The 27,258-nt window shown below is 42.8% G+C and overlaps 1 protein-coding gene across 3 annotated transcripts in view; it reads right to left on the bottom strand.

The window, feature by feature from the left end:
* The window catches only part of LRRC8D (leucine rich repeat containing 8 VRAC subunit D), a 195,936-nt gene that overhangs the window by 141,487 nt on the left and 27,191 nt on the right, over nt 1–27,258 (bottom strand). The window contains exon 1 of one of the 3 annotated variants that reach the window (XM_069232326.1): nt 14,731–14,880. The exons of the other annotated variants lie outside the window; for them this stretch is intronic. The gene's annotated coding sequence lies outside the window, so the exon portion shown is untranslated. Of the gene's footprint in view, nt 1–14,730; nt 14,881–27,258 lie in introns of those variants that run through there. 3 annotated transcript variants of the gene reach the window in all.

Here is a 27,258-nt window from a genome sequence, read left to right as displayed (position 1 = left end):
ATGATCTTAGACATGTTACATGGCCATGTTCGGAGTTACCATTGTGAAGCTACACATAGGTATTGATTGGCCTATATGTAATTCACGCGTTTAATGGTGTCCCGCACTCACAAAGTCCGGGGAAATGGCCCTGAACAATGTGGGGGCACCTTGGCTAGTGCCAGGGTGCCCTCACACTTAGTAACTTTGAACCTAACCTTCACTAAGTGAGGGTTAGACATATAGGTGACTTATAAGTTACTTAAGTGCAGTGTAAAATGGCTGTGAAATAACGGACATTATTTCACTCACGCTGCAGTGGCAGTCCTGTGTAAGAATTGTCTGAGCTCCCTATGGGTGGCAAAAGAAATGCTGCAGCTCATAGGGATCTCCTGGAACCCCAATACCCTGGGTACCTAGGTACCATATACTAAGGGATTATAAGGATGTTCCAGTGTGCCAATCAGAATTGGTAAAATTAGTCACTAGCCTGCAGTGACAATTTTAAAAGCAGAGAGAGCATAAACACTGAGGTTATGAGCACTGGGGTCCTGGCTGGCAGAATCCCAGTGACACAGGCAAAAACAAACATACATACAAGTAAAAATGGGGTTAACATGCCAGGCAAGATGGTACTTTCCCACAGTATGGAATAGAGTAGTTTCACCCATCCTAAGAACTGGGCTCCAAAGTTGATTTGCTTAAACACTGCCTGTATAAAGTCTAGTCCAATGAAATGAAAAGGCCTTTAAAACATCCATAGAGGTTACCATCATTTGTGTTTCATGTTCAGTGAGGCCATTCAATATATGAAGAACGTCCTCAAACTAGTAACGGAGTTTCTGGCGCGTGCAGAACCTGGCTGATCTGGATGTACCAGATCCAGGAATACTATCATCGTTCTAGTTGACAATATTTTCCCCAATAATTTATAAACTGTGTTCGACATTGAGAGTGGGAGGTGTCAGACCATATCTAGAGCCTTGCAGTCTCATTTTAGAAGCACCATAACCAGGACCTCCTGTGTTGACAGGGGCAGAGGACCCAGTCTCACGAGAGGAGTTGCAGAGTTAAGGTAGATGCAGGTACACAGGCCCACCTTGAGTGGCACGAAATTCAGCCTCAAGCCTGGACAAGGTTCAAACTCTTCCTGTTGTTGACCTTAGCCGCACCAGTCTGACCCCAATGCAATCTTAAAGAGTGCGCCCCTCACTACTACCTTAAAACATTCCCGTTATTCCATAGTTGGTGACTGATCCCTGGTTATCAATAGATACGGACTACGATTTTGACTTTCTCGGAATACCCTCTGCTGTAGAGCCTGTTTTTATAACTTCCAAGCTGGTTCATCCGCCTGTCTCCTGCCCCACTTTAGCGAAGAATAATAGCAGTTTTATTCAAAGTTAACAGGCTTGTTACATGTGAAGATGTGATAAACATATCTTGTCTAATGTGTCTAGTAAGGACGAATAGTACAGACCATTTTATGCTTAATAGGTGTGTATCTCACCAGGCATCTCTAACATTCCAGTTATCCTTCAAAGTGCCAGCAGCTCCAATCAGTGGCAGGAACTAACTACCCCAGGCCAGGTCTGTCACACACGTGATATGACCAGAAGGTGCACTTCAAGCAATAGGAGTGTCCACAGATTGTTTACAAAAGTGTACATGGGCTACATTGGGTACATCCAAACCCATCAGTGCCCTACCTTCCCCATTAAGCATACCTTTTAATATCTTTTTAGTGCCTATCTTCTCTTATAGTAAGCAAGTATTTTGTGCCTTATGCCGAGACAAGCCATACCCTTAACAATTCACATGCTTACTGTGTATGTGACATCCCTGGTCATGTCATATTGTGCGTAGCTATGTAGTAGCATTGTTAAAACCTTTTAGACTTATGTTACATCCCACATTCAAGCACTCTAAGACCATGCCCAACTATACCACAATAAGTTGTTTTTGCCTGCATGTTCCCAATACACCATCATCCGTGCCACCTCCCTGGGTTGGGAGTAACATGACTTAGTTGTTCTTCAGCCTGAAGCGGGAACTCCAGCACCACTGCTAGAATATGAATTCTATTTCTTTCTTCTAGTCAGAAGACCCCAGGATGTTCCCATTGTACCACAGCATTCCTCAGGAACCACGCCTCATGGAGTTACATTGCCACTGCAAGTTTTGATATGGAAAAAACACAGGATAGGAGTGGTCATGGGAGCAGGGAGTAAAATCTCACCTTCACTCCATGTTGTTCAGCCATGCAGCCTCTGCCGCCCCCCAATGCTCCCTGCTGGTAGCAAGTACACAGCATGATTTTGGGTTGGGGGGAATGTGGCAGTCTCATCACCCAAGGACAGGACTGACGGTTGATTAATTGAATGTACATGTCTTAGGCACAAGACAATTGAGGCTAGCAGGTTCAGACATTAAGGAGAGTCATAAACAACTAGGGCACATAGCTGTTCATCCCTCTATGTGAAGGGTCTTAATATCCATAAAACAATGGTAGCAATCTTAAGGCCCTGAAGAGATCCAAAGGTGACATTTGGTTTCCGTAAGAGAGTCATTTACTAGCAGAAGATACGTGGGGAATTAAATCTCACTTGTGTCCTATGCAATATTTTGCATCAGCTAAAACAAAAGCAAAAGGTGGTGCCATTGTATGCACAAAACATATGGGATTTTCACTGCAGTCCTTCTCGAACAAAAATGGTCACTTGTTCTTGCTAAAATGGCTACTAAAAGGTGCGGGAAGTTCCCTGGCTACTATTTATGCAGCATATCAGAGACAAGAAGATTTGCTCCAACAAACTATCTGAAAGTCTGAATTTAGCAGTAGAGCTATTCGCCATCATGGAGGGAATAGAAACTGGTTGTTAGCAGCCAAAAGACAAAACAGGACATGGAAGTGGGGTGACACTTGTTTTCATCTGATGAGGGAAAGTGGCGGGTCTTAAAGATGTGGTGACTTCTGAAGGTGGGATACTTATGTTTGGCATTCTTTGCACTTGGATGAAACTGAATTTTCTCACAATTCAGCAGTCACACTTTACATTTTGTTTTTGACTTGTCATTATTTGAGTCTATGTATGTAGATTGTTCATGTCAAGCTTTATCAAGGATTGATGTTATATATAGAGTTGGTCTCTTTTTACCGTTTCCACGAAAATAATTGTATTAATGAATAGTGGTCCCAGTGATTGATTTATGGTTTCACTGACGGATGAATTATTTTGTATTTTTTCCTTCTATTGTACCATTCCCTGTCTTTCTGTCTTCATTTTACTATCAGACAATGCATCTGTGACTTGCAATCTTCGGTGGTGAGTGTTTGAGTAGGACGGGAACCAGTATGGCATCTTCACAATAGTCTGCTAAACGTTCCAGTGTCCAGACTAGTGATTCTAGCCCAAAATCTATGCATTTTTTCTTACATTTAAAATATATTTTACAATAAAGGGAAATGTAAGATTACAATGTAATGGGTTTCTCTAAAAGTAGTACTAAGATGACCTTGTTTTGCAGAGGCAGCTAGGCTAAAGTAAATTTGAGAGAAGACAGTCCAGCCTCTAAAAGCAACACGAAGAGCTAAATCTATGCCATCAGACAATCTTGTTAACAAAAAGTAGCACAAGGTACTGACAACAAAGGGGCTACTGAGAATTCTAAAATGCAGCAAGATGGAGTAGTGCCTAGTCAGCGCATATAAAACATATTACAATGAGGGTAACAAAGTGGAAAGGCTTTTGGCATCCAAGTTTCAAAAGAAGCTGATTCAATCACTCATCACAGTCATAAGGGCAGCAAGCAGTAATATCAGTCACCATTCAAAGATATTACTAGCAATTATATTCTAGAGAGGTGGAGGTGCTTCAAGAGTGGCCATCTATGTCTTAAATACATTGTAAGGTCTTGTTGAACAGTGGCAAATTCTAGACAGGGCAGACACACCTCAGAAAATGATTAAAGTCTTCAATGCTCCTCACTTCTACAGAACACACTAGCCGGGACTGGCCAGGGCATCTAGCCACTTCACCAAAGTAGGTCCTGTAACACCCTTAATGGTGGGGTGTCTATCCTAGTAGAGCTAGGAAAAGATCCTGAAGATTGCAGATCCGGCAGCCCTATATCACTTGTGAATGTTGATGTTAAGGTGTTCATGGACTTTGGCTCTGTGTTTAAACAGGTTAATGCCTCAACTGATTCATGCTGATCAAAGAGGGTTCATATTGCCAAACAGCTTTTACTGGCAAGGTTGCGAACAAACTCAGTAACACACATCCAGGACTAGTGTAACAGGCTATGAACATTTTTGAAATGGAGAAGAGAACCCATGGCATTTAAGGCTCAGAACGCGTTTTTGGAAAACTATAGACACCAATCTCAGACTATTATACTGAAGGTTACAGAGGTCTCACGTGCCAAGACATTTATAGAGACACATTGCTTTATGTAGGGTAAATAGTGAGGTGTTTTGGCCAGTCTTTTTATGTAGATTGGAAAATATAGTGTTGGGGGGTGGAATCACACTGTTCCATGAAGTCAATAAAATGTACGAAACAAAGATGGATTAAATCAGAATTAAAACTTGCACGCAGAGATATCCAAGGCCTTCCACATATACAGTGTGGAAAAGAAGAGGGAGCCATGGTCATACTGAGTGGGTTTTTACAGACCATAACTACTTCCCCTTGAAATATTCTTGCTGTCAGTATGACTCACTCTGAAATCATGCAGTTGCAAAGGGAGTGACTATGAAGTAATGAGAAAGGGTTCTATAAGCTCAAACCTTCATCCCCTGCGAACACCCTACAAAGTAATTTTGAGTTGTCCTTTCCCCAGTGGCAGTTGCCACTGAAAGCGGGTGGTGGGACGAGCAGGGGGTAGGGGCAAGTTAAAAAAATAATAAAATACAACAAAAAAAACACTTACCCACTCCATTGGGAGAAGCGGTTTGTCTCCCCTCCCTCCTCGTCCTCTTCCCAGCAGCAAACAGGCTCCCAGCCAATCACAACGCTGCTGTCACCAGCATGACAGCAGTGTTGTGATTGGTCTGAGCAGCCTGCTTTGGTGCTTAGATTGGGAGTGGGAGCCTGTGCATGTTCTCCACTCTGCTGTGCAATACAGCTGGGTAGAGAACAAGCAAAGTGAGCATGTCTGTACAGCCGGCCAAACAGACATGCACACTTTATGGTGCGCTTACCCCTCCTCCAGCCCTTTCCAGCCCAGCCCAGCCCCAAACCCGCCCCCTTACTCCCAGGAAAAATAAAATGATAATAAAGTATTATTATTATCATTTTATTTTTCCTTTTGCTAAAATTCCGTGGGTCAACGCTCCTCTGCCTTAATGGAGAAGCCGCTGCTGCCTTTCTCCTATGTCACCACCAATACATCTTATGCCTGCTAATCTGCCACTGGAAATTGCCCTATAACAATCTGCAACCAATCTTCACTCCTTGCTGTTTAGTGCTCTAAAACTCCACCTACTTCTTATAGAAGACCTGCAGCAATGGAGGTTCACTAACACCAATCTACCCCACGTCTGGTTCCCCAATAGACCACAGAACAAAATTCTTAATGTATCTAGATCATGTATTTACCAGCAGGTGCTGCATTTAATGGCAGGTTCCCCATTCTTCTTACTGTGTTCTCTACAATCTATAAATGTCCCACTCAGCTGACTGTTTTAATGCACTGATTACTATACTACTTATATTCACTTCAACATCTATGCACAGCAGGTTGGCCTGAAGATCAACAGGAAGAATTCATAGATGATTCCACTCAACATTCCAAACCCTTCTCCAGTCAAGTCGGATGGAGCAGGCCTAGCCATTACTAAAGAGTTTGCTTACCTAGGCAGTACCATCAGACATAATGGAGAGACAGGCAGTGACATTGAGAGCAGACTGAACAAGGCTAGGAATGCCTTCAGACTACTGAGCACTATGTGGCGGCTATCTCAGTACAGCACCAACACCAGGCTGAAACTTTTACCAGAGCTGTGTTCTGTCCACACAAACACAAAAAGTTATGTACATATAGCAATCATGATACTGAGAAGAAAAATATGAACTAAATGAAAAGTTATTTATTTATTCCAGGCTTCTTAGAGGACATAATTTTCTAGGTCCATGGACCGAAAGTCTGGTTTTACTATGATTGATCTTGTAGCCACCAATCAAAGTATAATAGTTAATATTATCTAGTGCATGTTGCACATTACACTTCCATAACCAATGCTGAAGGTAAAGGACCATTTAGTGATCAGAAAGATGAACAAGATTCACATATTGCATGCAACCCTCGAGAACAGTCTGGCAACCCGTACACTCTGGGATTAGAAGTTTTAGAAGGGGATGTGCTCACATTAATCTGCAGAGGGGTCACACTTTACAGAGGAGCTGCAACTGTAGGAGTGGGTTCATAGTGGGGCAGGTCGAAGCAGACTGAGCAAAATCAGGATGGCAATAAGGCACAACACAACACGTATTAGCTCTAGTTGTATTTTGAATTGAGGGGGTTGTAATATCTAATACGAGGGAATAAAGCAGGGTTGCATTCCTCTGATCTCTGCACAATAGCTGCCAATATGTACACACGCCAAGCAACCCTCACTTGATCATCATGCATGGAAGCCAAAGACACATCCATCTGCCTCCCACAGACAGCACATTCATGCATTGGCTCGTCCGTGTTTCAATGAGTAGGTGTATTTGGAAAGCAAATTATACTTTGGGACTGCAGTACATCCCACTGAGAGGGATGCATGCTGGCACTCATTCCAGCTAACATGGAGTATGAAAAAATGCAAAGAAAATAAATAAATGAAGGCACATTAGGACGTAGTTTATCTGGCCTAATGTATGCATGGCTTATTATGTTGCTCATGTACGTTTATAGCAGCTCAGATAATTATTGTATGTGGACAAGTTGGGAAAGGAGGGAAAGTATGGCGGTTATCAGTCACTTTTGAAACATTTTAAATAAGGCTCCCAGTTTTCAGTTTTTACAGATTTTTACATATAAATACAGACAGAAAAAAATATGTTTCCTCTCTGTATTTATTTTTAAAAGCGGAAAAATACTGAAAATGTAGCTTCTTATGAGTAACTATTCATGCTGTCTTTCATGAATTGCAGGGCAACAGCTGAGCAGGTAGACAGACTAGGGAGTTGAAAAACAAGTTGAGATTTCCATAAATGTGGGCACAGGTTAACATATATTTGTAGTATAATACTGATATTTACTTGTAGGTGTAGTGTTTTTCTATATTTGGTTGCTTAATTTGGTAAAACGTGGCAGACATCAAATTAGGAGTGCATGTTTATCAGTTAAATAAATGTGGAACTATACCATTTCACAGCTCAATTTATTCTCAAAACACAAAATAAATATGGATAAATATAGACGGAAATGTTAAAAAATAAATACCATAAAGCCGGGAGCCACAATTTTAAATAACAAACCTCTGCCTGGGGGTGTGGTGTTGCCAATTGGCACAATAACCCACAGGGGGGATATTATTAGCTATTTTAACATAAATTTGCATTCAGTTTGTGGCTGGCAAACAGAAGAGTGAAAATGAATGCAGGAACAACACATTAAGCAAGCCAGTAGTTGCGAAACGGGCAACCTGCTGACACAGCAAAAAAAGCGACCACTAGATTCCAGCATAAACCGGCTGTGAGGAAATGATTACAAAGATTAGAAATAAAAAAAGATGCAGAATGAAATGCAGTTAATGGAGACAGCAGGCAGTCTTTAAAGGCACCAGGGTTGAAGACAGTAGCTCATATTTAAAAATAACCTCTGTGTCACTACGCGCGGCTCAGCGAAGCACAAGGTGGTGAGGTGACGTCATGCACGCACATATGAATATTAAAACGTCCTTCTTCCATAGCTTCTTTCTAGACCAGTGCTTCCCAGACATTTTAGAACCATGACCCACTTAGTAGTTCACAAAATTTCTTGAAACCACCCACCTTTAATGCACGAGGCCGGCGTTTTTTATGCATTGTAACTAAAGCGCGGCGTGGAACAGCATTGTCATTTGCAGCCAGCACATTCTCCATTTAAATGGTCACTCAGTTTGAACAGACATACAGCTCTACTGATCAGGTTGTATTGTACACAAATGTGTGCTGAATAGATTTCAGTGAACATTTATTATTTCTGTGTCACTAAGTAGTGTCTTGAAATGTTCTGATGCTATTAAAACCTGTTTCCATCTCGCTTCAGAATTACAAAACAGTGCTTCATTTTAGCTTTCCTAGCTGTTAAATGTGTACGTCAGTAACGTGTATTTACATTTTGCTGTGTTACAAAAAAATGACATCCTGTATTCCTACTTTTGACACTTCATGAACCCCAGCAAGATTAATACATATTTCACTTTTTCTTTCTCTGACAGCGGAGTGAGACCAGTCCTCATGTTAGAAAACATAAGCAGCAGATGAGTTAGGCGGACATTTGACCTGAGTCTTTGAACCAAAGCTAATGTGACACATGATTATAGAATTTAAAGGCATCTTTCTAAAAATCAACTCACGACCCACAAGAGTGTGTGTCGCAACCCAAAGTTATTATTTCATCGCAACATTACAAAGTTATCACTTAGCAAGAGCCGACCACAGGCTTCACTTCGCCAAAACTCCAGATAGCTAAAGTGACATCATACACAACCCTTTGATTCACAGTGACAACACGGCACTGACGCGTATCCTGCCCTTAATCTTTGAACCGTATTTTATTTGTCATTCAGCACTCAACAAGAGATTTTTTTTCTATCTCTCTCCTTTATGCGTTGCTGCCCCCAATACAGGCCCGGCTCTCCATGTTGCTTCCCCCACCTCCACTTTCACTCTCCCTCGAATATTGCTTTTCCCATTGATGCATGCCCCCATCCCATGTGCTCAGCACTGCTCCTTTCTCCCCACAGCATTTATTTTTTATTTTTAGTTAATCGCCTCCATACGACCTTAAGCGCTCCCAAAGCTTCTTCACCAACTCCCACTTGCTCACCCCGCCTGCTCCTATGTTGCTTCCACCACCTCTAGAGGTTCCTAAAATGTTTAGGTTATTTTTTTTTAAACTGGCAGACCTCACCGCTCCCATTTGCTTGCAGGGCACTCCTCTTTAAGATGTTCACTTTCGTACAAGAGAAAATTATTTTTCTTATTTACCACTCCAAGTGGTGTCCACCATATAGGATCAGTTAACAAAAAGATAATTTAGCCATCACTTAAATCAGTTGGGGATCGCATGTATACTCATACCTCATCACTCATGCACGGACCAACTGACTGGCTCCTCACCAGGCATGCGGGACGGGGGTTTAAAACTTTGCCCTTCCTAAGATGTCAGTGTCCCACTGACCTAGCCCGTTTTATATTGAGGGAAACTCTTGGAGTACCCCACCAGCCACTCAGTACAAACAAATCCAATGGGCTTCTGCTACCATCCTGACATTTTACCTACAGGATAGTGCTAATCTGTTTCTAAACCAACACCAAATAAAAGGGTGAATGAGAGGGGAGAGACTTCCACTCTGCAAAAAAAAAATCCATTCTTCTAAAATTGGCTGTACTAAACAGGTAACTAAATTGGGAAATGTCAAGACATTTGTTGATGGTAATATTACAAAGTTTTTCTTTCTTAACTTTGGTATAAATATTTACATCAAAATACACACACACTTTTACTCTCTCAACACAGCCTACACCTCTAGGCGTATGTTTGAATAACAACTTCAAAACGGTGCTTGCCTTCTCTTCTTTTACTACCATATACCTTCTATAGGGTTTTATGATATTAATAAAACTAAATCATAACCTCATTTGTGCAGCAATCACATGACTGCAGTTGTTCTCATGTGTTAGAGAAAGTATTCTGCTTAAAGTCTGTTAAGCTTTTAAAGCCAAAATCATCTTATTCAATAAAGAAATAAAAAAATATAATAAAACCAAAAATAGCACAATCTTTAAGTGACAAATATTCATGACCATGTGCAATCTTATCGTCTCAGAAAAACTCCCTTTCGTGAACAACCAACACAGCAATAGGCTTATATTGTGTCTTTTAAGAAAGCTTGGAAGTTTTTAAGAAGGTGGGTGACTGTACCCCCAACTCCTCACTCATTGGAAAAATAACATATTTAGTATAGAACGGGGAGACTACGAAATTATTAAGGCATGAGCGTGTACCTTCTAAAGCAGCCTGATAGCATAACCACAGATGTGGTAGAGTGAGACTGCCAAACTCTTTATTTCGTTGTAAATTACTAATATGTATGCAGGCAAATGACTTTTACCACAAAGTTTCTGATCAATGCATTGATTTGACTGAAATATAATTTCGTGATTCACATTGGGACATTTGAAAATAAACATGTAGACAGCAGCAAGATAGACATTTACCAAAGAGACTGTCAATAATTGAGAGAGGGAGTAGCAGCTCTTGATCGAACAACTGGCATACTTTGCTCATAGTGCATATATGGTTTAGGCTGGAAAAAAAATCAAAATATGTTGAAGTAACACAAATCCCTATATATTGTACAGGACAAGTAAAAGAATATTATGATATTGTTTACTATAGAAGGAAGATCATAGCTGGATGCACCTAAATTTTGTAACAGAGCTATACTATGATTGATCTTGTAGCTCCGACCAAAGTATAGTGGTTAATTTTATCTAGTGCATGTTGCATAATTGATTTCTCTCCTAAAAGATAGAGAATGAAGCTCCTCTGCAAAACGTTTCAGTTTTGACAAGGCAGGAACAGAAGGAAAAAATGTACCATGACAAGTGTAGTGGCATACGGCTTAATGAAGAGGCCAAGCAAGGTATATATTGCACAGCGCAGACAGGTAGCCCAGGACGGGTGGCAGCCTCCAATGAACTGATTATAATTTTAACAGAAATATATATTTTCTTTTTTTTGCGGAAACTGGGCAAGAAATGTGAATGCGTGAAGTATACGAGAGTGTGTGTCCAATTCCCCAGGAAAGTCCAAGCTCCCACTCCTATAGCATAATTACTGCTCATTTGATAACATGTAGTGAAAAGTGGTCAACTGTCTGAACCCAAAAAATTGTATATAATGATATGGATCTCTTAGGCAAAAAAACATGTTGGTATCTGTGAATTAACTTTTGTGCAATTGAAGTAATAAAATGACCAAATGCTTTTCTTAAAAGCTTAGAGTTGGCATTCAGTAGGCTGCTCAGTCTATACAAGTTGGGGTCATTGGCTAGTTTCCCTTTAAAAAATTTTTTTTTTTAAACTGACAAAAATGGCTTCCAACTTGGGAAATGGAATTTGCTCCCCTAGCATGATTTGATTAAAAGGTTGACTATAATGTCTTGAAATTCTGGGGAAATCTCTTTGTAGTCCTTAACAGGTGTACCATAACTGCCAGTGGTTTTCGAATTTGCTAATACCTCTAGGTTCTTCTTAATTCGCAGGAGAGTACCTATTTAACTATTCTTGTTGATCAGGAGATAACTTCAGAAGTTGAAATTCCTCAGGATATTGAATAATATGATCCTGGGCATTTACTCCTGGGGTCTGATAAACAGATTTATAATGAACAAGAAATGCCTTTTGAATAAGGTCCTGTTGGTGTAGAGGTGAATTAGGCTCCGGATCAGTGAATTCCATTATTTTATTGGCCTCAACTTTGCCTGCCCAAGCCAACAATTTTCCTTTGTGCATGCTTTCTTTAAAACATTTCTCTTCTATGGTTCTCTCACTGAGGAGCTCTTCAGATAAAAAAAAATAGTCCTTTAAATTTGTTTAGCAGGCATATTAGATGTAGAAATAATGTAAGTTGCCCTGTTTACAGCTTCTTCAATTGACAGTGTGCTTATTTTTCTCATTATTTCATCATCTTACCTAGGAACCTCTGAATAATCATCAACAGTAAGCGGGACGTGACTGCACAAGTCAATGCTGTCACTGCACTCTGCTTCCACAATTTGAAGATGCTGATGAAGATATTCAAATGGCTCCCGAGCAACACTGGAAAAAAATGTCACTCATGCTCAAGTCACCAGCAAGTTGGACTAAGGGAACTTCCTCTGTGCCAGGATCACCAAGCAACTCACTAGAAGACTACAAACCATCCAGAACTAAGTGGCCAGACTCATCCTCAACCTTCCTTTTCTTTTTTTTTTTTTTTCTTTTTTTCCTCTCTCTCTCTCTCTCTCTCTCTCTCTCACTCTCTCTCTCACTCTCTCTCTCACTCTCTCTCTCAGGCCCCACCTACCTAAACAGTTGCATCTTCTTCAGACACCTTCGCACTGCAGGACTCCTACCCACACACTTCCCAAGCATACACAGAACCAGGGTGATGAGTGTTCTATTTCAATACTCCTAAAGTGTGGAACGGCCTCCCACTCTACATCAGAGCTGCCTCCTCCCGTCTTGAATTCCACAATAAACTGAAGACCTCGCCTTTCAATTAACCAACCTACCACATGCAGGCCTTGGCACACACATCTGCTTAGTGCCACAATACCCTTGTGGGTGATACTGCACTTTACAAACACATATTATTGGTAACAAGAAACAGAGGACGTTCATGCAATCCAGTTTAATGTTATATTCCCAAGCATTCCTGACATAAAGACAACAAAGTTGCGTTAGTGTAAAGATCAAGATGATAGCAAGTTAGCAGCAGTGTAGCCCGAGTCGTTTATATAAAGAACTGGACTCGAGTTTTAATTCCAAACTACAGAATTAGGCCAGTGTATTGTTTTGTGTTGCTTCATTTGCACTTAATTGTGAAATAAAACTACCTACTTGTATGTAATGGGCCGCAATCGTAAAGTCACACTGCACAAAACCTTTAAGTCTGTGCCAAGACAAAATGCTCACATAATACAAACCACAGACATCGATTTGCTTTCAAATCTAGACAACTGCAGCAGGGTAAAAGACACCGTTAATGACGTTATTTGAAAGGAGGGCCTGTGGAGATTAAAGGGGGCACTTCCTGGAAACAAATGATTCGTTTAAGGGGCAGCTAGAAACAGCCACGCCTGATTTTCCTTTGTATTCTATTATTTCTAAGTTGGCTTGTCCAGTTACAACGGCGGAAGTAAAAATGCCAGAATTAAGAGAAAAAAACAGGTCATTATTATCCACCTATCACTGGCTTGGCATAAATTGAGTTTGCAGCTACACCGAGGGCACCACATGCTTAATAAAATGGTGCACTTTTCCAGTGGCACCCGGCACACTTAATTAAAGGTGTGCCGCAAACAGGGAAAGCGCGCCTCTTCAGTGTTATAGGTCTTGGTGGCTGAATTGCACAATGTGAAATCAGGAAACCTGGAATCAATCCTGGCTTCTTTGCTTGGCCAAATTGTGCGAGCCTACACAATTATTCTATTGTACTGTCCCTCCTTTTCCTTCATCAACAAATTTTTAATGGATCACTAAACACACCAATTCAGTATGTGTTGTACAAAAAAAAAAACTTTGTGTTTGGTTTAATACACTAGAATGTTTTTCCACCTATGAAAACAAAGCAGGCACCTAATAGGTGGTACATGGCAACCAACATGCCTCTTCGTTCACTAACAATATTGTAGGCAAAGTAATAGGCGGGGAGGCACGAATGTTTTACGTTAACATTTATGAACCATCACTTCTACTAAATGCCACTCATTGCAGTGATTTAATTTAAGATACTAAGCTCAAAGGCTCCCGTATTAATTCCGAAGAGCCTTTATCCTAGGTTTGCATGGCCTTTGGTGATGGGTTCCATGCCAAACAATTTGAAGGAGTTTCAGGCGCTCATCCTCTTGGACTGAAGCCATTCTATTGGCTCGGGTCTGGCAAGGCTCTCCCCCCATTAATTTGCTTACTCACCCAACTCTACAACCAGGAAGAATTATGTGGGGCATTCCAATTAAATTGTACCATGGGATTGTAAAGTTTTTAATGAATGAATAAACGAATGAATAAAAAAAACCAACAACAATATTAGACTAAAATTAGACCCACAAACTAGTGAGTGCTGCCACTGGTGGTTGCAGGTGGGGGTACACCGGCACTCAGTTTTGGGGACCGAGACTTGATTTTCCGCATCAGACTAACACAAAGCAAGAGAGGCAGAAAAGAGGGAAAGGGGGAAAGGTTATGAAGGCATAAAGTATGGAGGAAAACGGACCCGCGAGAGTGATGTTAAAGGGCACGCAGTCAAGAATGATGGATGAAAGGGGCAGGAGGTTTAAGGAAGACAAGCCACTTGGTACTCAGCAACCTTGGCAGTCAATAGCGCCGACCAGCTGGAGTCAGGGTACATTTTGATCCCCGGCACTCATTCTGTCACAAAATAAGCACTGCGCGTGCAATGTGCTGCCGACTTAATTAATAACCAGGACTGGTCTGGCTAGGGCCGTTTGTTAGTCGTTGTCTCGTCACCTGTGGCTTGTTACCGCTAGTAAGGATGTCTTCAGTAAATATTCAGAGTAACAAAAATGGTGACTACGAGCCAACACCAAACACCAGTGCAACAAATTGCATGCATTACCCCTGGACGTTGGAGTCGTTAATTGGAGTTCTTAAGGACAGAATGTGCCTGTAATAATAGAACATGCTGAGCCAACGATTAAAAGGTTCAACCACACGCAATAATAGTAATACAGAAACAACAGGCCTGCTGGAACCGGTTCTGCTTCCTTCTCGACATGGCGAGGAAGGAAAGCTCTGTTTGCAAGCAGCCGCCGTGGCCTACCTGCACAAACGTGCTGCTCCCTGCCTCAGATCACACCAATACCTGCCACGTTACTTCATCGTGCACCACGCAGCACCGCAGGCTTTCGCTGGCACGAGCCATAACCTCGTGCCAGTCGCGGATCGGTAGATGAGCGCGCTTCCTGCTGAAACGGGTGGGAGAGATGAGATTTTAGCCAGCCCGCAGACCGAGAGGCTTCCTGTCTCGCAACAGACTTGGTAGAGTTTTTTGCACACCATAGAGATTAGACGTTTGCTGGTATGGAGGATCCAAAACGGTAACACTGCCACATCATCGCACTGGAGAAATGTAAATATAGTCCTGAAAAGCATCGTTCCAGATCTAACTTGCAAAGACGGCGAAAGCGCCCCACCTTTAGACACGTGCGCTCTGAACAAAATTTATTACAAGCATAATAAAGTAACACGATCATTTCGATATGTCAGGCTGACTAATCTGACAGACATCCTAGCTTCTATCTACACTTGTACTGTGTGTGAAAAGTATATGGCCAAGAACTTACCGTTCTTTGGCACAGCTTCGTTATTTATTTCTATCAAAAATAAGCAAATGCTGTTAACAATAAAACTTAGTGTTTTTGTTGATGACAAACGTCACACCAGCTGAGGTAGCTCAAGGAAAGTGATTCCAAGCAACAGTATATTTAATATTTCATAAACACTAAAATAAAGCTTGTGTGGGCTTTATACAACAAGTTTCCTATAATGAGTTTGAAAACAAGTTTTGTTTGACCATACTCAGCCATTCAGACATAGGGTAGACTCATGCAATGACAAATTAAAACAAGAACTGACAGACCCCCACAGGTCTGACGTTAGCTGTCCAATTTTTACTTCCCCAATGTTTGGAAATGTTTTTTGTGGGAAATTGGAATATAATTGGGGGTGAGTGACTATCCACCTCACTGAACAATCACAACCCTTCTCAGGGTGAACCCTCAACGTCACTAAATTAACCTGAGCTCAGCCCCCTAGTTGCTATGGCATAGAGCAGAAAGGTTCAACTTAGGGCAATGTGTAAAGAGCAGAATGTAATAGCAAAATGAGACCAAATGACAAAAATCAAATAAGGGGAACCAGAAATACAAGTTTCCAAACATTTAAGGGAAAATTGCACCAAATGGTACAAAGTGCCATATGGTCATAGTAGACCATGACCTAGGCGCAATACAAAGCGAACTGTGATGGAGTATGGGCCAGATACACCAACCAAGTTTGTTCTGGTCAAAGATTGTACCGTCTGACTTTGGGTCTGATTTAGATATTGTCGAACAACAGTGACAGATATCCCATCCGCTAAAGTCTACATTTCTAAATTTCATAGGACATACTGGAATTAAGATTAGAGCAGACGGGATACCCGTCACCGTTGTGATGGAGTAACCCATCCGCCAATATCTTATTAGACCCTTAGACTTAATTTCTAATCCACCACAAGAGTACACTTCTAAAGCCCTCAACAACCTTCAGCAAAGCACTTTAGAGACTCGCGTTAGAGGCTAACAGTGGAGTCCAGTCCAGGTCCAGCTAACACTGGTCAGCTGGGACCTTGCAAGGAAAGGCCTCTTGCAGCTTGTTGTCTTCCTGTTGCCACACATGAGGCTAGCCAACTGACCCTTGGAGTCCACGTCTTTGTACTGGGTACAAGAGGGAGCAGGCCCAGTCCCTCAGGGCTCCTCTGAGGTCACAGTAGGTCCAATCTTTCTCTGATCTTCAGCAGGTCCACAAAATGTTCTGAAGTGAATGCCTAGAGATTACATATTTATGCCTGCCATAAGCATATGGATGGGTGATTCATAGCTTTTCCCTGACCAGTGGGGAATAGTTCGCACGGCCCCCACCCTGCATATTCTGTGGAGGTCAGGGAAGTCATCTACGGCAATTCAGGTCAGCCTATCATTTGCATCTGGAAGACATTTCACACCTTTTTGCCCACCTATTCAAGGCTAATTATAGCCTTCGATAAGCTGGAGATACAGGGAAAATTAGCCCCCAGGAATGTCAAATAGTGAAATGGTAACTTTCTAAAAGTTAGTTTTCGTTTTATTTATTAAAAATACATAATTGAATTGGATTTTAACATCTATTAAAATAGTAGTTCAATTATTCTTCTACCTGGTCCCATTCTGCAGATGCAGTATTAGTGTTTTAACCTGTACTCTGGTTTTATAAATAGGACAGCCAGGCCTTCAACAGTGAAAATAGCACTTGCGTCCTAGACACTGTAAGGACATGTTAACATTACATTTTGACATGTCCTACTTCTAAATACCATGCACCTTGCTTTCTAGGCCAAAAGGCCTACACTGAGGTAACATGAATATTGAAAAGAAAGATTTTTACATGTCAAAAAGGTTTTATTTTGACATGTTGCAATGCATGTTTTTCACTGTTACAGTCAGCATACAATGGTAAGCCTGAAGTCATGTTTGCACCTCCACTATTGTGAATGGCAAAATAGGTGCTGCAGTCCAATAGTTGAATTTAAATTTCCAGGCCCTGGATACCTTTTGTACTATATTCTAGGGATTTATAGGCAAGTTAAATATACTAATAACTTGTAAGCCAATTTGACCATGTTAAAAGGGAGAACACAGACTTCGACTGGTTAGTAGAAGTAAAAGCACAAAGGTCTAAAGCCATCAAAAATATAAGGTCCAGAAAAAGATTAAAAAAATCTGGGATCTCCGTGCAGAATAGGCTAATTTCCCACAGTTTTTGTAGAACTTCAAATGGGTCTTCTTTTTGTATATAAATGTGCATTGTGCAAAAGCAGAATGCCATCACTCAAAGGGAGGAAAGCCACTGTTGCAATGGGCTGACCCTGGCCTAGCTGCTGTACGATTTAGTGGATGGAACAATAACACGAATGACACACAGACAGACAAAAGGAAGAAGACAGCTGTCTGACAGCCTTTATAAGTAAGTATATTCCATATATAATTCATAATTTAGAATCTCCCTATAAGTGTACATGTATACGGGGGTGTGGCCGAGGCGTCAAGATGGGGGTCGCACTTTAGAAGTGCTCCCAACCCCTCCGTCATCAGTCCTCGCCTAAGCCCTACAATCACCCGTCTTTCTGGCTGTTTCGGATGCCTCAGGTGACTGGTGCAATCGGGGGCACTAATTGCAGAGTCTCGTTGACTAGAGGACCCCCGCTAGGTAGAACCCAAGGAGCGAGGCACTCTTGCACAAAATGGCAGCCGCCATCCAATCCGCATGTTGAGGCGCTGGCCTTTGACAATGGGGGCGGTTAGGACCGGGCCATCCAGAGTGAGGAGAGGGACAGGAGCGGCGTGCTGAGGCAGCCGGGCGAGGTGTCCTGCGGCTCCCATCTGCTTCAGGGGCCTAGGTACAGCCTAGTGCAGGGTCGTGCGAGAAGAGAAGCGCCACCACCCCTGCGATTGTGGCGGTGAGAGGGGCGGCCGCAGCCCGGCAGCCTGGAGAGACACGGGGGTCCTGATCGTGTCCTGGGGCAATTGGTCTTGCGGAGGCTGTGGCCACCAGAGGCGGCGGCTGACGGGTGCACCCCTGCCCGAAGGGACTGGAAGAGGTGAACTACACTGCAGTGAAGCAAACTTCCTCGTGTTCCAGGACTACACCAGGAAGGTTGAACAACTCCGCCGCTCCTACACAGAAGTAAAGCAGAAACTGAGGGCAATGGAAATACCTTACTGCCTTCTTTTCCCAGCTTACTTTAGAGTGGAACACTGCAACAAAACACATTTTTTCGAGTCTCCTGTGGTGGCTTGGACATGGCTGACTGAGGAGAGTCTGCTGACAAAATCTGGAGGTGGCCCCCAGCGGGGCAGCCAGCTCCGGGCTTTCATCACCTGTCTTCACAACCAAAGAGCCAGCGACGCCGTACCCAGTCTGGGAGGCGCAGAGGACGGCGGGGTCCCGACCAGGTTCTCCCTTGTTGTGACTGCGGGAGGGATCTGCCGTTACGGCCCCCACGGAGAGAAAGACACACACAAGACTTAAAGGGGAGTAATGGGGCTATCTGCAGGGGGTTGCCCCCGGCCCAGGGGACCCCTCCAGTGACTCTGATCTGTCCCAGAGTCCAACGCTTTGGGTTACCGGGAGGAACGGTGAAAGGCAAGACAAGCTCAACATCTGTTTAACTCATGTAACTATCTACTGAATTTTTCTCAGCACATCCAGCTTTACGGAGGGGTCACCATGGCTGATTATCTTAAGTTTGGGTTAGGATCTTCAAATGTTTTATGAGGGTGACAGATGCTTCTGGGGGGGAAGTATGGGGTGGGGAGGGAGTTGCGGGTTCAAGGGTACACTGCCACTGGGCAGCTTGTGTTGTTGTTGGAGGTTGTTATTTGCTTTCCTTTTACTTCAGACACACAGGGTTTTAGACTTACGCCTTGCTTACTGGGATGTACTGACGGACATTGAGACGGTGGTCCCACTCGCCTACTTCAGGGAACGGGTGGTATGGCTCCCAAACGTAATGTTCCATCGACCTATACACACATAAATGGTAGGACCAATACAAGTTTTCTCTTGGAATGTCAACTTACATTTGGATAAGATTAAGCATACAGCCGTCCTCACATATGCCCACCGCCACCAACTTGATTTGCTCGTGCTTCAGGACACCCACCTACTCGGGATCATTGTCCTTTCCTAACTCGTAGAGGCTTTGACAGGGTTTACCATGCCAGGTTTGTTCATAGGTCAAGAGGGGTGGCGGTGATGCGGCGCTGATCCTTTCCCATGATGGTCACAAAAGTACAGTCGGATCCCCAAGGGCAGTTCTTGGTCCTGTCCGGGCGTATCGAGGGGCTCACACTTAATGTTATATGCGTATATGCCCCGCCAGCGTCCCTGCGTACCGTTCTTAATGGACATATCAAAATACTCCTGGATCTGCCTCAGGAGACTACACTGATAGGTGGAGACTTTAACGCTTCCCTGGACCCATTACAGGACGTTTCAGAACCTCCACTACACCAAAGGCAGGCGGCGGCATCCAGCCTGACGAACTGGATGGCATCCCTGGGGCTATACGATGCATGGAGAATCTGGCATCCACGACAAACTTGGTTTACACACACCTTGGCAGCACACCGAACGCAATCTAGGATAGACCTCATTCCATTGCCAGCTACAGACTGCAGCCAACTCATGCACATTGAGATCCTTCCCCAGGGCATCTCCAATAATGCTCCGTGCAGCTTGTGCTATGGTCAGCTTCGGCGGTTGCCCACCCGATGTGACAGCTGAACGCATGGTACTTACAACACAAAGCCTGTGCCCAACAATTGCAAGCAGTTATTCAGGAATACTTTTCCCTAAACACAAACTCAGTCCCCTCGGCAGGTACCCTGTTGGGAGCAAGTAAAGCAGTGGTAAGGGGGCATGAAGGGACTGGTCCGCTCCTGGGAGCGATCCCTGAGACTTCACATGTCTAGTTTGGAAGCCAGAGCCCTCCGCCTGGAAGCTAAACAAGCCACACAGCCCACTTAGGAACTGAATCAGCAAATCATGCTCATACGGGAGGAGATACGCAACCTCTCCCTGGAGGCAGCAAGACACTTCACAAAAATGGAAAACTGCTTTATTGGTTGCTATCACATCATCACTCATCTAGAATTATTCCTGAAATTAGCAACATGGGGGGGGAGAGGGTGGTCACCAAGCTACAAGAGGTAGCAGAAACTTTCGCCTCTTATTACAGCGGATTATACAAAGCTTCCTCGACAATTATCCCAGAACACGCCTGAAAATTCTTTAGGATGTCCCCCCTCCCGGAGTTCTCACAAACTGACCGACATCCTTGATGAGCCTGTAACAGTGGAAGAAATAAGTGAGGCAATCATGTCACTGGGGACAGGGAAAACTCCTGGACCAGACTGGTTTCCGCTGGAATACAAAAAAATGTTTAAAGAAGGGTTAACGGCACAACTTCATACCCTCTATGACTAAGGGGCCCAGGTTGTTTCATTTCCGGACGGAATGGACACGGCCACCATGGTGGTGCTCCCTAAGACACAGCCACCGACCAGGTCTTGCGCAGACTACAGACCAATTTCACTTATTAATAACAAAATAAAAATCTATACCAAAATTCTTGCGACCAATCTCAAGAGGGTCCTGCCACTTCTAATTCATCCTGACCAATGCAGCTTTATGCCCAACCGGAGTACGCGTCATTGTATACGTCATCTCCATGTAGCGTTGGCTCGACGTCACCATATTCCCTCTGATCTAGCACTCCTTTTTATTGATTTTGAAAAAGCCTTTGATACGGTGGACTGGGAATACTTGCATTTGGTGCTAATCCGGGCGGGCATAGGGCCAAGATTTTGCCAGACGGTCCAAGCTCTATACATCAATCCAGTAGCCCAGGTTCAGGTGAACAATGCACTATTGTTTGCCTTCTCCATTTGTCGAGGGACGCGTCAGGGCTGTCCTTTATCACCACTTCTATTTGCTCTGGCAGTCGACCCCTTAGCTCGCCTGGTTAGTATGGACTCAATATACTTCAGGTGGAGCTGGGATCACACCAACAAAGGATGGCGTGACATTGTACGCAGATGACGTCCTATTATGTATGGCAAACCCTACTGAAACTGGCCCGTGGAGTCTTCATCTGTTGCGTTGCTTTGAGGAGGCGCCAGGTATGCGAATTAACCTGGCTAAGTCAGTGCTGGTGTCACTGGCCCCCCCTCACATGACTGCTATGATTGGCAAGATCATGTTCCTATCCGCCGATTGAGCTTTAAATACCTGGGTGTTTGAGTGACTCTCCTCCCTGAGCTGACATGGGCCCCGAACATGACCCCACTGGCATCTCGGGCAAAGGCAGACTTGGCAAGGTGGCAATCCCTGCCATTAAACGTTTTGGGTTGTGTGGCCTTATATAAAATGATGATCTTGGCACGGGTCTTGTATGCTCTTCAGAACTTTCCGCTTCAAATCCCTTGCTCGTGTTTCCGGGCCCTAGAACGAGCGGCAGCCTCCTTTCTTTGGTGTGGAACGAGACATCGCATTGTGCTACAGTACTGTCAGAGGGGTTCTTACGAAGGTGGGATGGGGATGGTCAAACTACAACTGTACTATTTGGCAACACAATTGCTGGTCATTCATTACTAGTTTAATGGTAGCTGGGCGGACACGGCTTATCAGCTTGAATTACTGCTCCGAATTTTCCTCAGATACTAGCTCTTCTTTACGGATCCCCACTCCCTCGTGACCTAGAACCAGTGACCAGGGTGGTCTTCCTTGCCTGGCGGGCAGCTTTGCAGGATATGCGCTGGGAGAATGTAATTACTGAGCAGACCCCTCTATGGCATGGTACTTGGTTAAGGGAATTGGTGGCTTTGCATGGGTTTGGGAGGTGGGATCTGTTGGGTCTTTTTGGCATACATAGGACAGCCTAAGAAGAAAGGTTGGAGGTTGAGAGTGCACAATTTAAAAGTGTGAGTATGTTTGTATTCAGAGAGTTAAAGGAAGCACTGCAAACCATGTTTAAAAATGCATGTGAAATTAAAATGCCCTATGATGTCTTGGCAAATGTGTTTTCTTGTTTATCAGGACTTTCTAAGTTTTGGGATGGGTTCCTGGATAAAACAAACTTATTAAATGTGTTTTCATGTTTAGAAAAGGTGCTTTTTGAACGGAATGATATCCCTTTTGTTCTTGACAGGAGGCTTTTGATACTTTTGTCTGCTTACAGAAAAATGCATGAGAGTTGTAAACAGGTAGAATATGAAAATAAGAAATTAAGAGAGAAAGTTAGCCGGAACAAGTCATTACAAGATAAAGCTGAAATCTACCAAGCTGTTACAGGGAAATCTGACTTTTCACATCCCAGTAATGAGGAGGTTAAAAAAGGTGGGGGCCAGTGTGAGCTGCATGAGCAGAATGTAGTTTGTGTGCAATATAGCCCCCAGTTTTGGCAGGCATTGAAATGCATTCTTTAAAAGGTTACACCCAGCAAGAAGTTGATGATGTTACCGGTAAATTCAGACCACTTTTGCAGAGTACGATGTCTACAATTAATTCAAACAAGACACAGGGACTGTTGCAAAATGTGCAGTTTCTAGGAATTCAGTGGAATCCAATACATGGAGAGATGTTGTTACAGGTAAAACAAAAGATTTTGGCATTTGCTACTCTTTGCACTAAGCAAGAGACACAGAGTTTCATAGGATTGTTAGATTTTTGGAAACAGTATGACCCTCATCTGAGTAAAATCTTAACCCTTTGGTACAAAGTAACCAGGAAAAAAACATGAGTTTGAATGGAGAAAAGAGCAGCAGTATGCTTTTGATTTGGCAAATGAAATAATTCAATAGACTTTAGACTTGTGGCCTGTGCAAGAGGGAGACATTGAGTTACATGCAACTGTTCAGGGACAATATGCAAATTGGAATATGTGGCAGAAACAGGGGAGGATGAGGGTGCCCCTGGGGTTTTACACTAGAAAACTACATGACTTTGGGGAGCGCGATAATCCTTTTGAAAAACAGCTTTTGGTCTGTTATTGGACTGAGCAAATAACACTAGGTCATAATGTAATTCTGAGACCTGAAATACCAATCATGCAGTGGGTGATGAGTTCACCTAAATCTCACTGTATAGGACATGCACAAGAGGCTAGTATCATATTCTGGAAATGGTACATACAAGACAGGGCTTGAGTATGACCGTCAGGCACTGCAGCCCTATATGAACAGCTGTCACAAGCCCCTGTACAGGATGAGGAAAGGGTGCAGGAGGTACCACAGGTAAAAGAGTCACCAGTGAAATGGAGTGCACCATTTTAATTCTTGTCCATTGAGGATAGGAAGCATGTTTGGTTAACTAATGGTTCATTCAAATAAGTGGGTACCAAAAGACATGGGAAAGCAGTGTCATACAATCCAGTTACTGAAAAGTTGTTGACCACCACAGGAGAAGGAAAAAGTAGCCAATATGCAGAGTTGTACACTGTGTATCAGTCACAGTCACTTGGGCCATCTACACAAGTGAGGTATCATTTTTACCGGGAGACTGAGGTGAATGTTGGGTGGTAAGAAATTTGTCCCGCTGTGGTGATCCCTCACAGAAATGTGGGAAAAATTTGTTTTTTTAGCTCAATTTGAGGTTTGCTGAGAATTCTGGGTAAGAAAACATTGGGGGATCCATGCAAGTCACACCTCCCTGGACTCCCTCAGGTGTCTAGTTTTCAAAAATGTCTGGGTTTGATAGGTTCCCTAGATGGCTGCTGAGCCCAGGACCAAAAACGCATGTGCCACCCCTCAAAAACAGGTAGTTTTGTATTTGATAATTTTGATGTGTCCAGATAGTGTTTTGGGGGTATTTCCTGTCGCGAGCACTGGGCCTAATCACACAAGTGAGGTACCATTTTGATCGAGAGGCTTGGGGGGAACACTGGGTGGAAGGAAATTTGTGGGTCCTCTCAGATTCCAGAACTTTCTGTCACCGAAATGAGAGGAAAAGGTGTTTTCCTGGCCACATTTTGAGGTTTGAAAAGGATTCTGGGTAACAGAACCTGATGAGAGCCCCACAAGTCACCCCATCTTGAATTCATCTAGGTGTCTAGTTTTAAAAAATGCACAGGTTTGGTAGGTTTCCCTAAGTGCCAGCTGAGCTAGAGGCCACAATCCACAGCTAGGCACTTTGCAAAAAACAGCTGTTTTCTTTGGAAAAATGTGATGCGTCCACGCTGTGTTTTGGGGCATTTCCTGTCGCCGACGCTAGGCCTACCCACACCAGTCAGGTACCATTTTTATCGGGAGACTTGGGGGAACATTGGGTGGAAGGAAATTTGTGGCTCCTCTAAGATTCCAGAACTTTGTCACCTAAAAGAGAGGAAAAGGTGTTGTTTTGGCCAAATGTTGAGGTTTGCAAAGGATTCTGGGTAACATACCTGGTGAGAGTCCCACAAGTCACCCCATCTTGGGTTCCACTAGGTGTCTAGGTTTAAAAAATGTGCAGGTTTGGTAGGTTTCCCTAGGTGCCGGCTGAGCTAGATGCCAAAATCCACAGCTAGGCACTTTGCAAAAAACATGTCAGATTTCAATGTAAAAATGTGATATGTCCATGTTGCGTTTCCTGTCGCAAGCATTAGGCCTACACACGCAAGTGAGGTACCATTTTTATTGGGAGACTAGGGGTAACACAGAATAGCAAAACAAGTGTTATTGCCCCTTGTCTTTCTCTACATTTTTTCCTACCAAATGTAAGACAGTGTATAAAAAAGATGTCTATTTGAGAAATGCCCAGTAATTCACATGCTAGTATGGGCACCCCGGAATTCAGAGATGTGCAAATAACCACTGCTTCTCAACACCTTATCTTGTGCCCATTTTGGAAATACAAAGGTTTTCTTGATACCTATTTTTCACTCTCTATATTTCAGCAAATTAATTGCTGTATACCCGGTATAGAATGAATACCATTGCAAGGTGCAGCTCATTTATTGGCTCTGGGTACCTAGGGTTCTTGATGAACCTACAAGCCCTATATATCCCTGCAACCAGAAGTATCCAGCAGACGTAACGGTATATTGCTTTCAAAGATCTGACATCGCAGGATAAAGTTACAATGTAAAACGTGGAGAAAAATGGCAGGTTTTTTCACCTCAATTTCAATATTTTTTTATTTCAGCTGTTATTTTCTGTAGGAAACCTTTGTAGGATCTACACATATTACCCTTTGTTGAATTCACAAATTTGTCTACTTTTCAGAAATGTTTAGCTTTCTGGGATCCAGCATTGGGTTCACACCCATTTCTGTCACTAACTTGAAGGAGGCTTAAAGCACAAAAAAAAGTAAAATACCAAAATTGTGTTGAAAAATTGGGTTTTCTTATTTAAGTCTGCCTGTTCCTGAAAGCTTAGAAGATGGTGATTGTAGCACAGCAAACCCTTTGTTGATGCCATTTTCAGGGGAAAAAAACACAAGCCTTCTTCTGCAGCCCTTTTTTCACTTTTGTTTTAAAAAAAAAAAGAAATTCTCACTGTATTTTGGCTAATTTCTTGGTCTCCTTCTGGGGAACCCACAAAGTCTGGGTACCTCTAGAATCCCTAGGATGTTGGAAAAAAAGGATGCAAGTTTGGCGTGGGTAGCTGGACAAAGAGTTATGAGGGCCTAAGCGCGAACTGCCCCAAATAGCCAAAAAAAGGGAAGGGAAAAGACCTGGCAGGAAAGGGGTTAAAAACAGCATAGACAGGGGGCGTGGTTTCGGCGCCACTAAAGATGGCCACCTGACGCTGGAGCTCCGTCGAGTCATGAAGCTATTTTTGAAATATATCACAGAATGAACAGTGCTACTTAGGTAATTTTAGTATACCTCATACCCTTATAACCATGGTTTATTTTTGGCATCAAATTAAGGAAAACTGAAATTGCCTTCTTCATGTTTTGACTGTAGCTCTTGATGGCTGTGTTGATTCTTACTACAGCCGCCATTTTGAGCATTCACTTACAGGCTGTAAATATCGATGCACATTTCATTGTCATCAAAATCAACCAGGAGGACGTTGTAACATTTGTCTTAAGCATTTTTATCAATACAGACCTAACTTTTTCATATCAGAATACTATTTATGTTCTTCACACAGCAACCTCTCCCAAGGTCAGTCACATGTTTGTGTGACCTTTGATTTTCTTTGCTTAACATACTTACTTGTGTGCCTTTTTTGGTTTTCTTATTAAAGCCGCATTTCTGGGGAGAAGATACTTTTATTACCATACCAGCTGCATGTTAATTTAAACTCCATCGTGTTATTTACTTTTGTGTTTGAGCATCTTTATATGGGAAAACTGCAGAAACTACCATCCACACATAAGTATATTGCTGTTTCAACTCTTACAATAGACAACTCAACTCCTTCTAGTGCTGTACAATCATCTCAGGCACGAGCTACTTCTTTTCTACCACACCTGACAAATTCCAATCACTATTTCTACGTAATAGCAACTCAAGTAAAACCCATCATCACAGGATAAAGCAATTGCTCCTATTTCTATGGAATTACTTCTGGAAGAAATTAGGGCTCTTCAGCCATTTGTTGAAGAAACAAATAATGGTATACAAGATTGGGATATCAAATGGTCTCAAATGGATTCAAGAATCTCTGATGTAGAGCAACATGTGACAACAATACAGGCTAACAGTATTAAAAGTGCTGTTTTGGAAAAGGAGTTTATTCAACTCAAGCAATTGACAGAGGATTTGGAAAACAGAAATTGGCATAACAACTTGAGGATTTATGGTTTAATGGAAGGAATCAAAGGATCAAATCCAGTTGACTTTTTCAACTCCTTCAGACCAAAATTATTGGACTTACCTCCTACCTCCAATTTCAATATACAGAGAGCGCACAGGTTGGGTCCTCGTCTAACTAATTCATCTTCTCCTTCCAAACCTAGAGGAATAATTTAATTGTTTTCTGAAGTTCATTGACTTATTAACAATTCTGGATGCAACAAAACAGAAAAAATAGATTGCAAGGTATGGAAATAAAATCTTCAT

The sequence above is a fragment of the Pleurodeles waltl genome, chromosome 4_2 (genome assembly GCF_031143425.1).
Source record: "Pleurodeles waltl isolate 20211129_DDA chromosome 4_2, aPleWal1.hap1.20221129, whole genome shotgun sequence".
Lineage (NCBI taxonomy): Eukaryota > Metazoa > Chordata > Amphibia > Caudata > Salamandridae > Pleurodeles > Pleurodeles waltl.
Note: the sequence above shows the minus strand (reverse complement) of the source record. Positions and strands in the feature narration are given on the sequence as shown.